The sequence below is a fragment of the Anomaloglossus baeobatrachus genome, chromosome 1 (assembly GCF_048569485.1).
Source record: "Anomaloglossus baeobatrachus isolate aAnoBae1 chromosome 1, aAnoBae1.hap1, whole genome shotgun sequence".
NCBI lineage: Eukaryota > Metazoa > Chordata > Amphibia > Anura > Aromobatidae > Anomaloglossus > Anomaloglossus baeobatrachus.
The window spans coordinates 233,433,106-233,452,241 of record NC_134353.1 but is presented as its reverse complement, the minus strand read 5'-3'; positions in this window follow the sequence as shown (position 1 = coordinate 233,452,241).

Genomic DNA, 19,136 nt, shown 5'->3' with positions numbered 1-19,136 from the left:
GGAGGGGAAAGAGAAATTCTAAAATGGGTGCATTGTAAACTGCTATGGAATATATATTCCATTATGTCAGTCTCAATGAAGGAGGGACCTCCCAAATGTATAAGCAACAGCACTCCCTCCAAAACGTATGTTACAGAACCACTTGAGGTTCCTCAGGTCAAAGATTAACATACCAATGGGCACGTTCTAGTTGGCCTTGTAAAGTGCTGGGGAATAGCTAACTAGAAATTATGTATGAGAGAGGGACCTACAAAATGCATGTCAGGGCCCTCCTAATTTTAAAAGTAAAAAATAAATGCCAAAGTGAGTTCAAAAGTTAAAAGGGATATTTTGTTTTCTCCAGGTTTTTTAGCCATGATTATGCAGAAAAAACTGTTTCTTAACCTTTGTGGCCTGTAAATGCAATTTAGGTTAGGTTTGGTAGTGTTAGGGCCAGGTGGATGGGCAGACCCGGGAGGTGGATCCACTGGGCCGAACTCCCCGATGAGGGAAAGGAGTCCGGTAGCCGGAGCACTATAGGTAGCAGAACAGTCCGCGCACAAGAGCACAATGGAGAAGTCCCTGGAACCACGGGGTCACTGATGGTGGTCCGGGTGACGGAGCTCAGGTTCGGAAGCCGGGATGATGTCAGGCGGGGTCCGGAACCGTTGGAGCGAGATGACGGGTCACCGCAGGGAACAGAGATGGTGCGGACTGTCAGGATGGCAGATAGGCAGCGTTCAGGGTTCGGGATATGGCAGGACCGGATGGCAATGCAGGATCGGCTCTAGAAGAGAAAGAGGTAAGTATCTCACAGGAACACAAGGAGACCTGACTCCTAGCTTGGGAAACACGAAGATCAGGCCCCGCCCCCTTGGACATTGCACCCCTTTATACCCCGTACCTGTGTGCTTCATTTCCTGTCAGTGGTCACTGGCCCTTTAAGAAAGGGTCAGTGACCGCACGCGCGCCCTAATGCGCATGCACGCGGCCCGGGTGCCAGAAGCCAGGGCAGGAAGCTGAGAGGAGGACGCAGCAGAGCCGGGCTGGGGCTGGGTAGCCGACGGGCGCCGGGAGCGGGGACCAGGAGGCCTGGGAAGCGCGGGCGATGGAGGCTGGAGAGCGGGGAGCGTGGCAGGTGAGCCGGGAAGCGGAGCACAGGACCCGGGGAGCGTGACAGTACCCCCCCCCCACGCCCCCCTCCCCGCAACCGGGACAGGAAGGCACGGATCAGAGGAGTACCCACATTCTCTCTGGGCTCCCTGGACCTATCCTCAGGACTATACCCTGCCCAGTCCACCAGAAAGAACTGTCGACCCCGTACGGTCTTCATGGCCACGATATCCCTTACCGCATAGATGTCGTCATCAGCAATAGGAGGAGGAGCCGGACTGGCAGCAGCGGAGAAGGGACCAAGGACAACCAGCTTGAGCAGAGAGACGTGGAAGGAGTTGGGTATCCTCATCGTGGCCGGGAGCTGCAGTTTGTAGGAGACCTCATTGATCTTGCCGAGGACTTTAAACGGTCCGATGTAGCGAGGACCCAGCTTGTAAGATGGTAACTTCAATCGGACGTACTTGGAAGCAAGCCAGACGAGATCTCCGGGGGAGAAACACGGAGGATCCAGACGTCTCTTGTCTGCGTGTCTCTTCATCCGCAGGGATGCACGTGCAAGGGACGCCTTAACTGAGTCCCAAATGGTTGTAAAGTCACGGACTACCGCATCAGCAGCAGGGACATCCGAGGAAGAGGATACAGGCAATGGGACCGAAGGCTGAAGTCCGTAGACGACATGGAAGGGAGAACTGGAGGAGGACTCACTGACGTGGTGATTATGGGAGAATTCAGCCCAAGGAAGAAGCGTGGACCAATCGTCATGATGGGCGTTGACGTAGTGACGTAAGAAAGAGGTCAAAATCTGATTGACCCGTTCCACTTGGCCGCTCGACTGAGGATGGTAGGCTGAAGAAAAGTCCAGAGTTACTCCCAGATGTTTACAGAGAGCCCTCCAGAAGCGGGAGGTAAACTGAGTTCCTCTGTCGGACACAATGTGTGATGGGAAGCCATGCAAGCGGAAGATGTGATGTATATAGGCGTCCGCGAGTTCCTGGGCAGAGGGCAGTCCAGCCATAGGGACGAAATGGGCCATTTTAGAGAACCGATCCACCACAACCCATATGACTGTGTGTCCGGAGGACAATGGCAAGTCCGTAATAAAGTCCATCGCAATGTGTTGCCAGGGAACTGAGGGTATAGGCAGAGGCAGAAGACGGCCATATGGCAGGTGTTTGGGCGTCTTGTTCCTGGCACAAGAGGAGCAGGCAGAGACAAAAGAGGCGACGTCCGTGCGAAGGGATGGCCACCAATAATGACGTACAATCGCACTCCAAGTTCTTTTCTGGCCAGCATGACCGGCTGTTTTCGAGGCATGGCCCCAGTGTAACACTTTTTGCCTGTCAGTCTCAGAGACATAGGTCTTCCCGGGCGGTATCTGGGCCAGGGTGACAGGAGCCACCGGAATAATCTTACTTGGACAGATGATGGGTTGGGATGTCTCCTCTTCCTGCTCCATGGGCATGAAAGACCTAGACAAGGCATCAGCGCGTAGGTTCTTGTTCGCGGGTCGGAAATGGAGCTGGAAATCGAACCGGGCAAAGAATAAGGACCACCTGGCTTGCCGTGGGTTCAGTCGCTGAGCAGACCGCAGGTATTCCAGGTTCTTGTGGTCCGTGTAAATTATAACGGGGTACACTGCTCCTTCCAGAAGATAACGCCATTCCTCCAGAGCCAGTTTGACTGCCAATAGTTCTCGGTCACCGATGGTGTAATTGCGTTCAGGCGCTGAGAAGCTCTTGGAGAAGAAACCGCAAGTCACAATCTTCCCGGAGGAGGACTTCTGTATGAGCACTGCTCCGGCTCCCGAGGAGGAGGCATCCACCTCCAAGGTGAACTGGCGGTTTAACTCCGGACGGTGGAGTACAGGAGAGGAGGCAAAGGCCCGCTTCAGGGAGCCAAACGCGGCGTCGGCCGCAGGTGACCAGTCCTTTGGATTAGCCCCCTTCTTGGTCAAGGCGGAGAGAGGAGCAGTCAGAGCAGAGAAATGAGGGATGAACTGGCGGTAATAGTTGGCGAATCCCAGAAAGCGTTGGATTGCCTACAGTCCAGAAGGAGGAGGCCAGTTGAGAATGGAAGAGACCTTCTTTGGATCCATCTGCAGTCCGGTATCGGTGATGAGGTAACCCAGGAAGGGGAGAGAAGACTGTTCGAAGACACACTTCTCGTACTTGGCATACAGACGATTCTCTCTCAGTCTTTGTAGAACCAGTTGCACGTTCTCTCGGTGGACCTGAAGGTCCGGAGAGAAGACAAGGATGTCATCCAGATATACCACCACACAGACGTAGAGAAGGTCCCGGAACACGTCATTCACTAATTCTTGGAAGACTGCTGGTGCGTTACACAGGCCGAAGGGCATCACGCAGTATTCATAGTGCCCATCGCGAGTGTTAAACGCGGTCTTCCATTCATCCCCCGAGCGGATACGGACCAGGTTGTAGGCACCCCGAAGATCCAACTTGGTGAACACGCGAGCTCCTCTGAGCCGATCAAACAATTCGGGGATGAGCGGCAGGGGATACTTGTTTTTTACGGTGATTTGGTTCAATCCCCGGTAGTCTATGCATGGGCGTAAGTCGCCCTCTTTCTTCTTTACGAAGAAGAAGCCTGCTCCAGCAGGAGAGGAGGATCTCCGAATGAATCCCCTTGCCAGGCTCTCTGTGATGTAAGAAGACATGGCCCTTGTTTCGGCTGGAGACAGTGGATATATCCGTCCTCGAGGTGGTGTAGTTCCCGGGAGCAGGTCAATGGCACAATCGTAAGGACGATGTGGCGGAAGTACCTCTGACTCCTTCTTATCAAAGACGTCCGCGAAAGACCAATAGGCTGAGGGTAGTCCCGGTAGGGAGTCTGGAACCGGAGGTCGCCGGATGGGTTGTATGGTCTTCAGACAGTTCTCATGGCAAGAAGAGCCCCATCGAGTGATTTCACCAGTGCCCCAGCTGACTGAAGGTTCGTGTGTCCGTAACCAAGGAAGGCCCAGCAGGATTTGATGTGACATGTGTGGGAGGACGTAGAGAGCGATGTTCTCGGTGTGCAGAGCACCGATACGCAATTCAACCGGCCTGGTGATCCAGGAGATGGTGTCAGAGAGGGGTCTCCCATCCACAGAGGCAATCACGAGGGGTTTGTCGAGTGGAGTAACAGGCACCTGGTACTTGTCCACCGTGGCCTGCTGGATGAAATTGCCTGCTGCCCCAGAATCGAGGTACGCCTCAGCCGTGAACCGCGTCTCTCCCGTTGTCACTTGTACAGTCCACATAACCGGGTCTGAGAGAGTCCCAGCACCTAGGGTGGCCTCTCCTACCGACCCTAGGCTTTGGAGTTTCCAGGCCTCTCTGGACAGGAGCGTAGCAGGTGTGTGCCCTCTCCGCAGTAGAAGCAGAGACCCTTGGCGAGCCGCTCTGCTCGACGTTGTCCAGACTGTCGCACACGGTCGACCTGCATGGGCTCATGGACGGAGACACCAGATGCCGTTGACTGGAGTACGGCGGACTTCTGCGGAGGAGAGGAATGCCGTACCGGGCGTCTCTCACGGGACACCTCTTTGGACCGCTCCTGAAAGCGAATGTCCACTCGAGTCGCTAGGGTAATCAGGGCGTCCAGGGTGGACGGTACGTCACGACCAGCCAGCTCATCTTTGATTCGACCCGAGAGTCCTTCCCAGAAGGCGGCGGTTAGGGCCTCGTTATTCCACCCGAGTTCCGAAGCCAAGGTGCGGAAACGGATGGCGTATTGACCCACCGTCAGAGTCCCCTGACGTAACCGGAGAAGAGATGAAGCAGACGCGGAGGCGCGTCCGGGCTCGTCAAAGGTGCCGCGAAAAGCCTGCAGGAACTCCTGGAGGTTCTTGGTCATAGGGTCCTCCTTCTCCCACAAGGGGTTCATCCACGCCAGTGCCTCGCCCTCTAGGCCTGCTTCGTTCTGCGCAAGTGCGCTGCTGCTGACCCCCACGTCACCTCCTTCCCATCTTGCCCCGAGGCAGGAAATAGATGGGAGGAGCGCGGAGCAGTGACTACACCGATCAGGAGGAGACGCGGAGATCAGATTACCAGCAGCGCGCTTGCGCAGAACGAAGCAGGCCGAGGGGGAAAGCGCGGCCCCGCGATTATGGGCGGTTGCTTAGGAATAAACATCACAGCACCGCCCATAATCTTAACCCTGCGTGCACGTCACCAGCGGTGACGCTAGGCACAGTGCTCATCCCCGAGAGATGGGCACTGGGCATGCGCGGCGATGGATGGAGCAGGGGGCGGCGTCCAGAAGTATTGTAATCAGCGATGGGGCGGCATACAGGACCAGGGGGCAGAATAACGGCCATCAGGCAGCCCGCCCCCGTGACGGATTTACAGAATCAGAAGCAAAAAAGGTACAACTTTATAAACACTTTTTTTAGGTCAGAAAGTGGCCACAATCATAACAGGGACCTTTATAGAATGCAGCCCAGGAGCTGCAGAGGGGGAATCTGTGAGGTTTTAGGGGACATTTCTCATGACAGGTTCCCTTTAAAGCAAATCATTTAAATAGGAATTAAGGCTCCAGCTCTTTAAATTCTTTTTTTGGAGCTCATTTCATATTAATTTGAATGTATTGATCCTGACACGAACCAGTGCATCTCTTTTTAGCTTGACAAAAAGGACTCTGTTTCTCCAAAATATATTGCTACTTTGACTTTTACATTTCTTTTTATCTTTGTTCTATATTTATAGTGTATAATATATTACTGTAAATTAGGTAACTGTAACCTGGAGACAGGACTACATGACTGCTTCCAAACTTTTGAATGCCAAATATCTAACTTGGTGAGTTTTCTAAAATTGTTGTTTTGCCAACGTTTTCATCATTCCTATAGGGCTGACTCCCTTTATCTTTATTTTGAGTGCCTTTTACCTTGGCAGCAGAAATGACATAAATGACAGGTGAAATAAAAATGATACCTCCATAGGAGAGGTATCTTTGGAGAAGAGATAGTCCAACTTCAATACCCAGCACTTGCATATTAATTAAAGGAGAGTGTATTCTGTTTTGAATGTGAATTAGCTGATCAGTGAATGGCTGTGCTAGGGCAGGAGGGTGACAAGTCTTCCTCCACACAGGTTAAGCAATGAGTCCTATCAGAGGATTCACCTGCTTTCTGTAGGGTTTTTTAAAGCCTGAATAGGTGGAATAATCTTGCAGCCTATGTGTCAGTGAGTGGATCAACCTTGAGAAGGGCTGCCAAAGACTACCTTAATATCTCCTTTTTCCTAATATTCATAGCAGGTATGCAATTCATTATTCACATGTTCAGGTTGGCAAGTGGCATTTTTCATTGTATATTCCAAATGTTTTTCCATATGCTTGAGGCATTATACCATTATCTAAGTTTGATGTGCAGCCTTATTCTTATATATAGTATGTATTTTTGGCTTGCACTCATATATATATATTAGTGCTCACTTCAGTTATCCTATTCAGTTATATGTAGTTTTTTTTCTGAATGTGAACACAGCTCCGCCCCTTTCGGCCATGTTTTTTCCATCTCCTATATAAGAAAGTCCTTAGTTACCCCTCTCCACCCATAGCAGTTTTTAATTGCAATGAGATGACACACAGTTAGGGTCACAGAGCTAGGGACCCCAATATAGAGATATACCTTGACGAGGTTTTGGGGCTCAGTTACATTGATCAATGCGATTGCTAAATATCTCCTTTTTCCTAATATTCATAGCAGGTATGCAATTCATTATTCACATGTTCAGGTTGGCAAGTGGCATTTTTCATTGTATATTCCAAATGTTTTTCCATATGCTTGAGGCATTATACCATTATCTAAGTTTGATGTGCAGCCTTATTCTTATATATAGTATGTATTTTTGGCTTGCACTCATATATATATATTAGTGCTCACTTCAGTTATCCTATTCAGTTATATGTAGTTTTTTTTCTGAATGTGAACACAGCTCCGCCCCTTTCGGCCATGTTTTTTCCATCTCCTATATAAGAAAGTCCTTAGTTACCCCTCTCCACCCATAGCAGTTTTTAATTGCAATGAGATGACACACAGTTAGGGTCACAGAGCTAGGGACCCCAATATAGAGATATACCTTGACGAGGTTTTGGGGCTCAGTTACATTGATCAATGCGATTGCTAAATATCTCCTTTTTCCTAATATTCATAGCAGGTATGCAATTCATTATTCACATGTTCAGGTTGGCAAGTGGCATTTTTCATTGTATATTCCAAATGTTTTTCCATATGCTTGAGGCATTATACCATTATCTAAGTTTGATGTGCAGCCTTATTCTTATATATAGTATGTATTTTTGGCTTGCACTCATATATATATATTAGTGCTCACTTCAGTTATCCTATTCAGTTATAAAAGACTACCTTAAGGCCTGCGACACACATCCGTGCCGCTGGCACGTGTTTGTCATTTTTTGCACATACCGGCGGCACGGAGACACGTTAAGCAATGCTACCCGATTGTAGCAGGCACACACACGTAAAACCACACGGAACGTGTGCCCGTTTGCGTTTGTACGTGTGTACGTTTTTCTAAATGCTGACATGTCAGTGTTTTCTCCGGCAGCACGGGTGTCACACGGCCCGCACCCGTACCACACAGGTGTAGGGTGGATGGGGTCCCGTGTGACACGCGCCGGAGAAAACACACGTGTCAGTGAAAAAAACCCAAAACATTTACTCACCTTCTCCAGCCCTCCTGTCTCTGCCGCTGCTGCCTCTTGCTGCCGACCGCCGCTCATTATTCTCATTTAATATTCACTTCACTGCCTGGCAGCAGCAGCAGCGGCGGGGAGACGGGAGGGCTGGAGACCGAGGATCAGCACCACGGACAGCAGCGCGGACAGCAGGAAAGACCACGTGAGTATGTTAATTACCGGTTCTACGCGTGCTATTGCGGATAGCACACGTAGAACACACGTGGCCCGCACGTACCAGAGACACGTACTTACCTGCACACAACACGCAGGGGAAATACGTGTCTCTCGGCACGTGCGTGATTTTCACGTGAGTGTGGCAGAGGCCTAACTCTCAGTTTGTGGGTTAATATAATATATAATATAATATATTATGTATATATATATATATATATACACAGTCATATGAAAATGCTTGGGCATGCTTTCTAGGGATAATAGATGAATGTGAACTATTTGGTTTCTATATATTTTTATATACAAATTATTAAATTATATTATAATGTATTAGAATTAATTAATTAATTATATATATATATATATATATATATATATATATATATATATATATATATATACATATATATATAGATATATATATATATATCTATATATATATATATATATATATATATATATATATATCTATATATATATAAATATATATATCTATATATATATATATATATATATATATATATATATATATATATATATATATATATATAGTCATATGAAAAAGTTTGGGCACCCTTATAAATGTTAAACTTTTTTCTTTATAACAATTTGGGTTTTTCCAACAGCTATTTAAGTTTCATATATCTAATAACTGATAGACTTAGTAATATTTCTGGATTGAAATGAGGTTTATTGTACTAACAGAAAATGTGCAATCCGCATTTAAACAAAATTTGACCGGTGCAAAAGTATGGGCACCTCAACATAAAAGTAACATTAATATTTTGTAGATCCTCCTTTTGCAAAAATAACAGCCTCTAGTCGCTTCCTGTAGCTTTTAATGAGTTCCTGGATCCTGGATGAAGGTATATTTGACCATTCCTCTTTACAAAACAATTCCAGTTCAGTTAAGTTTGATGGTCACCGAGCATGGACAGCACGCTTCAAATCATGCCACAGATGTTCAATGATATTCAGGTTTGGGGACTGGGATGGCTATTCCAGAACATTGTAATTGTTCCTCTGCATGAATGCCTGAGTAGATTTGGAGCGGTGTTTTGGATCATTATCTTGCTGAAATATCCATCCCCTGCATAACTTCAACTTCGTCACTGATTCTTGCACATTATTGCCAAGAATCTGCTGATACTGAGTTGAATCCAACTTTAACAAGATTCCCGGTGCCAGCATTGGCCACACAGCCCCAAAGCATGATGGAACCTCCACCAAATTTTACTGTGGGTAGCAAGTGCTTTTCTTGGAATGCTGTGTTTTTTTGCCTCCATGCATAACGCCTTTTTGTATGACCAAACAACTCAATCTTTGTTTCATCAGTCCACAGGACCTTCGATCAAAATGTAACTGGCTTGTCCAAATGTGCATTTGCATACCTCAGGCGACTCTGTTTGTGGTGTGCTTGCAGAAACGGCTTCTTTTGCATCACTCTCCCATACAGCTTCTCCTTGTGCAACGTGCGCTGTATTGTAGATCGAGGCACATTGACACCATCTGCAGCAAGATGAAGCTGCAGGTCTTTGGAGGTGGTCTGTGGATTGTCCTTGACTGTTCTCACCATTCTTCTTCTCTGCTTTTCTGATATTTTTCTTGGCCTGTCACTTCTGGGCTTAACACAAACTGTACCTGTGTTCTTCCATTTCCTTACTATGTTCCTCACAGTGGAAACTGACAGTTTAAATCTCTGAGACAACTTTTTGTATCCTTCCCTGGAAAACTATGTTGAATAATCTTTGTTTTCAGATCATTTGAGAATTGTTTTGAGGAGCCCATGATGCCACTCTTCATAGGAGATTCAAATAGGAGAACAACTTGCAAGTGGCCACCTTAAATACCTTTTCTCATGATTGCATACACCTGCCTATGAAGTTCAAAGCTCAGTGAGGTTACAAAACCAATTTAGTGCTTTAGTAAGTCAGTAAAAAGTAGGTAGGAGTGTTCAAATGAAGAAATTGATAAGGGTGCCCATACTTTTGCACCGGTCAAATTGTGTTTGAATACAGATTGCACATTTTCTGTTAGTACAATAAACCTCATTTCAATCCAGAAATATTACTCAGTCCATCAGTTATTAGATATATGAAACTCAAATAGCTGTTGCAAAAACCCAAATTGTTATAAAGAAAAAAGGTTAACATTAATAGGGGTGCCCAAACGTTTTCATATGACTGTGTATATATATATATATATATATATATATATATATATATATATATATATATAAAATTAATTCTAATACAGTATAGTATAAATTAATGATTTGTATTTAAAAATATATAGAAACCAAATAGTTCACATTCATCTATTATCCCTAGAAAGCATACCTGGGGCCTCGCAGGCCTGCTAGGTTGCTTGTTTTTAATGGTTGATTTCTATGGTTGTGCGTTCTAGGGTAAATAAATGAGAATCTACTACGTTTTCAATTTACAGTGAAGAGTTTAGGTTTCTTCACATCCAAACTTACACATACTTTTATGCCTTATTCTTAATTTAGAAAGAGTATATTTGCAACAGTTTTGCTTTTTTTTTTTTTTTACAGTTCCATTACTTATTTGAAACTCCAAAAATATCTTTCAAACTAGATTGACAAAGATAAAGAAAGAGTTAAAAAAATATATATTTGCAATAACATTCTTCACATTCTCAATGAACTAAAACACTGGGAAACATGATTTCATTAATCCTTTCTTTATCATTCTGTGCGTCAACAACTTATTTTTTTTATTATGTTTGAGTTCTTTAGCTTGAAAACCCAGTTCTTTTTGGAATATTTCTTCAAGGACATAACATAACAATCAGTAAAAGCAATGACACAATTGAGCTTGTAAAAAGGTACTTCAAGACATATAGTACCAAGCATCCAATTCCAATCTTAAAAAAGTATAAATGTCAAGCTGGTCTGATCTGTGAAGTTTGGCCTTGGAATGCCTAAACTACCTGCCAAGATGCGTAACTTTTCAATGTATGCTTATCACAGCAGGAAGCCGTTTAACTGACACGGGATCAAAACTGATGCCGGGAAATGTGGACTGTCTTTCAAGCTTTAAAGTTAAACTGCGTATGTTTTTATGAATTTGAAGTTTTAATCATGATCTTGGCGACTTCAGATAAACTGCAGTAATATGTTAGGTAAAATGAACACAGCAACAATATTCTAATGGAAAATGATGGAGCAAAAGTAAACATTGTAACTCTGTGATTGCTAGAAGAGAAAACTCACAGTGCTTCTCAACATGAATACTGATAAAATAGCTGCTGTGGCTTTTCATCATTTACAATATGTATTTGTATTTCAAAAGCATATGAATAACTAACTGTGGAGAGTATAATTTATTATTATTATTGTTTATTTATGTATTATTATTAATAATATTTGTGTTGTTATTATTATTATTATTATTATTATTATTATTATTATTATTATTATTATTATTAAAACAAATAATAATAACAATAATACTAACAATAATAATAATAATAATAATAATAATAATAATAATAGAAGTAATAGAAATAATAATAATAATAATAATAATAATAATAATAATACTTTGGGTATGTGAATTTCATTTTATTTTTACTTCTGTTATTATATTTCATCATCTTTTTTGCCTAGCAGCATCTGCATCTTACTGATGTTTACATATTTATTTTTATTGATATCTAATAACATGTCATTCCTTCTGGTATTTTACCATTTAAATAAAATCTGTCAACAGCTTTTTTTTCTACCTAATCTGAGAGCAGCATAATGTAGCAACAGAGACCCTGATTTCAGCGATGTGTCACTTATTAGACTTTGTTCTGCATTTTTCATAAATAAATTGCCTTCTCTTCTGCAGATCTATCAGTTCTTGGAATGGTGAGCTCTGTATAACCCTGACCAAACCACTAATTTAACTATTTTTGTGTACACTGTGCATATATAGTCAGTAAATAGCGTACACATAAATGGGGAGGATGACGTGCAAATGAATAGTTCAAAAAGACTGAATCAAAGTCATAGAAAATCACTACACACACTCAAAATTTGAGAAAAATCTTAATGCAGTTTTCATTTGTGATTTTTAAGGAAAAAATTATGAACAAAAATCACCATTGCTGACGTTTCGTCCCAAGGGGACTTGATCACAGGGTTGCTGTCACAACTAGTCCTGGGGTAAGGATATACAATGTGAGGTGCAAGGAAAGCTGATGTCCCTAAGGTAGGAATTCTGTCAATGAGGTAGACATGTAAAGGCATATATCCTGTAATGTGGTAATATGAGGCACTTCCGTGCCTATCCTGCCTGTGCATAGGCAGAAAGGTACAAATCAATGAATGGAGCGGGGTTATGCAAAGCTCATGAACATGGCAGTAGGTTTATTAAATTTCTGTGGATAAAACTGTTTCTTTTATAAAGTATATATATATATATATATATATATATATATATATATATATATATATATATATATATATATATATATATATATATATATATATAATTCTATGCACCACTCTGGGGAAGAATTATAGTAGATATTCCAGTAACAGACAATCCGTATAAACTATGTGCTCCCTAAAAGGCCTAAACTACCTGTTTTTCATAAAGTTTAAATGAATAGAGTGGGCAGCATAGTTGGTTTTTTTTACTCTTTTATATTATCCACAAGGGATGTAAAAATACAGCTCAGTCTTCAGACTGAACAGTCAATTTTATATTTTTAAAGAAAAGTAGATTAAAAGATTAATTGGTCATTGTAAGTTCAATAAACTTTGCATAAATTAAAGATACTTTCCAGCATTTTGTCTTATACAGATAATGCTTATTAACCGTTAGTATTCTGTTAGTTTTATTTTATCCCACTTCAGTTACATCTATACATACACAATGAAATGTTGGAAATTTTGTTATAGGATGCTGAGAAAGACAACTTGCCCTAAACTTGCACTAATGTGTAAACAGGTAGTCAGTCGATGACATTATTCGATCTACATTAAATCCTATCAAATCTCTCCTCGCAGCTTTAAAACTCCTCCCTTTCACAACCAGATGTGCCATCAATGTCCCTATGTATATACCCCAATGCACCTAACATTATGCAATGTCTTGTAGCAGTATTCATACCCAGGGAACTTGTCAAAATATTTTCACATTATAACTACCAATTTAAATAAATACAAAAAGAGATTATGTAATAAAGGGACTGTTCCCTGACCTGCTAGCTCCAGCAAACAGATAATAACAATAAAGAGGGGACTAATGTAATGACCCTTCAAAAACAGAGCCAAAGAATCAGGATAAAAGCAATAATTTTTATTGAAAATATATTAAAAAATATATTAAAATTAGAGAGAAGGTTGCCGAAAAATGAGGAACCAGGAAAAGAGCAAAAATTGTATGTATATCAATTATAAGTAAGTATATTGCAGTGCTGAATCACAGCCAAATCAAAATAGTAAAAAATTGTGATAGCATAAACATAATGCAGACATCAATATATATTCAGGAAAGGAAAAACACTATCAGAAATCAATATCAGCTAAAAAGTATGAGTTGAAACTTCACTAGTTATATTGCACATAGCCACAAGGTGGCATCAAAGCTCGGTGTATAAAGAAAAGTTCCTGCATATAGAGAAGTGTAATGTGCCTATGCCAGTGAGGATTGCACAACATTACAAGCTTGTATATAGCAAAGTAGACAGGTGGTATAATCAACCTGGATAGATGTGCCAGTGTCACGGGTTACTCCACCCCGACGTACGTTTCGTTATGCCCAGCTGACATAGGCACATTATACTTCTCTATATGCAGGATATTTTCCTTATACATTGAGCTTTGATGCCCTTTTGTGGCTTTGTGCAATATGACTAGTGGAGTTTCAGCTCATACTTTATAGCTTATATTGATTTCTGATAGTTTTTTTTTCTTTCCTGGGTATATATTGATTTATGGATTATGTGTTTGCTATCACAGTTTTTATTATTTTGATTTGGTTGTGATTTAGCAATTGTATTTATATTATATTGCGATTTACTTACTTATAATTCATATACACACAATCTTTGCCGTATTCCTGGTTCCTCATTTTTCTGTAACCGTCTCTCTGATTTTAATATATTTTTTAATATATGTTCAATAAACATTATTGCTTTTATACTGATTCTTGGGTTCTGTTTTTGAAGACTCATTACATTAGTCCCCTCTTTATTGATACTACCAATTTAAATGTGTTTTTTTTATTTTATTTCATATACCAACACTAAGTAGCATGTATTTCTCGAGCGTAAAAGAAATATATTTGTTTTTCTAAATTTTTGAAAAATATGGATCTGAAAATTGTGACATTGAGCATTTGTATTCAGCCGACCAGAGTCAATACTTTCTATGAACATGTTTCTCTGTAATTACTGCTTCAAGTCTTTTGGGCTATATCTCTAATTGTTTTGTACGTCTAAAAGCTGATTTTTTCATTGCAAAATAACTCTAGTTCAGTGAAATTGGATGGAGAGTGTCTGCGAATAGCGATTTCCCAGTCTTGACACAGATTATCAATGGGGTATAGTTTTGCATTTTGACTGGCCCATTTATACACATGAATATGCTATGATTTAAACCGCTTCATTGTAGGTCTGGCAGCATGTTTAGGGTTGTTGTCTTGCTGGAATGTAGCCAGGATCTGTGGAAGCACTGTAAGCACAAAATGGCGGTTGTCCTCCATATGCCCCTCATCCGATCACTGACCTGCTGCTTTTTAATGATACGAACAGAATAAAGTCAAGTTTTACGCTATGGTGAGTGCCACTCTTATTTCTTCCTTGTATTTTGGATTTATTACTGGCTACATGTTTAGGCTGAGCACCACTATATAGTATTTAATCCAGGGATGTACAGTGCTTTCCTGCTTCATCAATCCGTGTGGGGTAGAGATTTTTCTAGTGGTGCAGAACCGCCCTTGTTTTTTGCCCTTTCTGGAATGTAAACCTACAACACAGGCTTAAGTCTTTCCAGCCTCTAAAATGATTTCCTTTAGAATTGCCTTATATTTAGCTCCATCTTTTTTCCCTTCAAATCTGACCAGCTTCCCTGTCCCTGCTGATGAAAATTCCCACAATATGATGCTGTCACCTCCATGTTTGATGGTGAGCATGGGTGATGTTCTGTGTTAACTTTTCTGCCACACAGAATTTTGCATTTCTCCCCCTAAAAAATTCTACATTGGTCTCATATGAGCAAAGAACTTTCTTCCACAGCTGTGTCCTCTACATGGCATGTGGGAGAAGGTGCTCTGGTCAGATGAAACCAAAACAGAAATTTGTGGACTAAATGCAAGACGCTAAGTGTAACACTGCACATTGCCCCCTCCAAAAAGACCTTGATCATGATCAAACTTGATTATTGCAGCATCATGCTGTAGAAATGTTTCCTCTCAGCAGGGGCAGGGAAGCTGGCCAGAGTTGATGAGAAGATGTATGAAGCTAAATACAGGAGAATCCTGGAGGAAAACTTTTAGAGTTTTAGACTCTAAGAAAGCTGCCAAAGCTACAATGAAATTCAAAGCTGCCATTCACAGAGGCTCTCAATTCTCACTGTTTTAGACCTATTTTACAGAGTAGAATAAGCAAAAATTTCAGCCTCTGTATGTGCAAAGTTGGTAGAGAGTTACCCCAAAAAACTTGCAGCAGTAACTCCAGAAAACATTGGGCCTGACTACAAATGCACATCAAAATTTTCACATTTACATTTTTTAAATATTTAGAAAAACGTATCATTTTCATTTGCACGTCACAAATACTTGCCACTTAGTGTTGCTGTAGTGCATAAAAGTCCAATAAAATAAATTTAAGTTTGTGGGTGTAGCATGAATAAATGAGGAAAAGTTCACAGTGTATGAATACTTTTTCAAGGTATTGTAGGTCAAGAAGATACTGCCTAAAACAAAAACTGTTTTTGTGCTTTATAACAGTCAAACATGAGGCAGCTTTTTATGTGGCACATTACTCTTATAAAATGGAAGTGGCCCTGTGATTGTTGGCTACGGGCAAAAAAGACAGGTTTTCAGATGCACAGTTCCATAAACCTGTCTATATTATTTCCATTATTTCTACTTTGTAGTATGTGAGACATTCTGAAGCTGCATCACATAGGACAGGAGCGGATATATCAGTGGTGCAATCTGTGCAGCCAGACAGGGGCCCATGAGGTGTGGGGGCCCATTTTCACATCCAAAAATGGTGGAATTGTGCATTGTGGAAAGTAGCTGTTCTTTCATAGAGGTCCTTTTATATTTGTATCCACCATATAAAATATACTAAGACTTTGCTGGACACATCAGGGGAGAGCAGCTCCGTGTCACTTATCTATTTACTGCTGCCAATAACTAGGAGCAAGAGCAATGCGATGAGACATGTTGGTAAATTCACTCTCATTACAGGAATTAAATCACTCGAGCATAAAGAATCTAATGTCACATCAATTAAAACATGTGTAGACACAGTCAAGGCATTCACTAAACCTCTCCCTTATTATTTTTAAAACTAATCGACAGTATACTGCAATATAATGGCAAAAAATATGAAGTTCTGCTTTGATTGTACAAACAAAATAAACTTTATGTTATATCTTATCAAATAATTATTATTTGTTTCTCCAGTTATGAACCACTTCTATTCTACTCAGCATGCTGAACTGATCATTCACTGAGACATACAGCTCCTTGTATTTTAAAATTTAGTATGATCAAAAAACAACAAATATTTTTCTTTTTCCTGTTATATTAACATTCTCTTAAGCAGGCATTATATTAACCTGGTTGTTCTCTTAAATATTCCAATCACAGTTTAATTCACAACGTACATGAAACAATTGAGTAGTGCAACTTGACATATGCATTGGCATGTAAACGTTTGGACACCCCTGGTAAAAAGTACTGTTATTGGAAACAGTTAAGAAAATTGAAGAAGAAATGATCTCAAAAAGGCATAAAATTAAAGATGACACATTTCCTTTGTATTTTAAGCAAAAAAAATATTTTCCTCTTTAACATTTAAAAAGTAAAAAAAAAGGAAAATGGATCTATGCAAAGATTTGGGCATCCTGCATGGTTAGTATCTGTTTATCATTAAAAATCTCTTTATGTTTTGTATGCCACATATAGATAGATATAAATCTCAATACCCTCAAAGATAAAAGGCTAGCCTCTCCAAAGGAGGATAAAATTACAGATGTAATACAAAACAATGATGTTTATTCAGCAAATTCACAATAATATATAGAAAAGTAAAATTAATAAACAGGGACTCCCTAAATGGGGTATAACAGGTCATAAAACAAAACAGAAATTCCTGCTACTCAGACAAAATGTGCAGCCCAAATCCTGATAGATATAGCTATATAGCAAGGATTAAAAAATAACTTTTAATATTAAATTTAAATGTTTAAAACAGACAATACATAATAGAATATACAGTGCAGTGCATTAAAATGTAAACAAAGAGGATAGATCTCACCTGATTCTTCTCCGCAAGTAGATCACAAACCACCGTATATACCGGAAGAGAGCCGACTTGAAAAAAAGGGGAACACGTCAGTAAATGCTAACCCCTGTCGTGCTCATGCAATAACTTTAGCCCTTGGGCAGCACCCAAATCAAGCAGGCTACCTCAGTAAGAATTAACCCCTCCCAAGGCGTTTTTGGCCCCACTGGCCATTAGCACACATGCAGAAACTGAGCTGTGTGTGAACACATATGCCAATATATGTGTTCCCCTTTCGGGTGAGATCTATCTTTTTTGTTTACATTTTAATGCACTGCACTTTATATTCTATTATGTATTGTCTATTTTAGACATTTAATATTATAAGTTATTTTTTAATCCTTTCTATATAGCTATAACAGGTGATAAACTAACTAGGACTACTGGGGAACATGAGCAATTTGCATACATTAAACATATGAGTACACCATAGACAAATTGCAGTGGGTAAGAAGCCAGATTGTGGTGTATGAAACACATCCAGAAACAGAAAAATGCAATGCAATGGCGTGATATAAACATGTGAAATGTGTATATCAAGGTGTTCGCTGAATAATGCGGGATCCGTATCGCCCCAGATGTACCTAGTAGCACCACTTTTAGTAAATATCACAGCTTTATGAATGATTTTAGTAGCCAACCAAGAGTCTTGTTCAGTGATTTTCATCCATTCTTCCTTGGAAGTCTTCCAGTTCTGTGAGATTCTTGGGTCATCTAGTATGTACTGCTCTTTTGTGGTCTACCCACAGATTATCAATGATGTTCAGATCATGTGACTAATTGCAAGGGCTTCAGTTTGTGTCTTCTTAGGTAGTATATTGTGAATTTTGTATGTGTTTAGGATCATTATTAATTTGTAGATGTCATCCTCTTTACAACTAGAATTTGTTGAAATTTCATTAAAGCCAATCTTGCCTCTAATGTAAAATGTTCCTGTGCTATTGGCTGCAACACAACCTTAAAGCATGATTGATCCACTCCCATGATTAATGGTTGGCGAGATATTCTTCTCCTAAAATTCTGTGCCCTTTTATTCCTCTACACGTACCTTTGATCATTGTGACTAAAGAGTTTAATTTTAACTTCATTAGTCAACAGGACTTTTAAAACGCATCAGGCTTGTTTAGATTTTTTTTGCATACTTTGACCCTGAATGTTATGATGAGGACACAGGAGAGGTTTTCTTCTGATGACTCTTCCATGAAGGCCATATTTGTGCAGGGGTCTCTGAAGTACAGTGCAGGGGTCCCCTGAAGTACAGTAGAAAAATGTACCCCAACTCCAGAGTTTGATAAATCTTCCTGAAGGTTGTTTGTAGTAAAGCATGTGGGTTCTGATTTGCCTCTCTAGTAATAAGCAGCTCTCACAAAAATTTAGCTTGGTCTTCCAGACCTTATCTTGATCTCCACCATTTTTTTTCAGAGTGTTAGGCAGCTGATTAGAAGAATCCAAAGCTGCTGTTTCTTGACCCAAGGTTAGAGGGGGCTGGGATCTTATAAAGCTGTAAAATTTGCATCACCTGGCCTTTCCTTAAATGTGTCTATCAATAACAGTTTATGAAGATAATATTGCAGCTACCTGAGTGTGGCTGAGCAAAAAATGAAGTTTGAGCTGTTGTATGA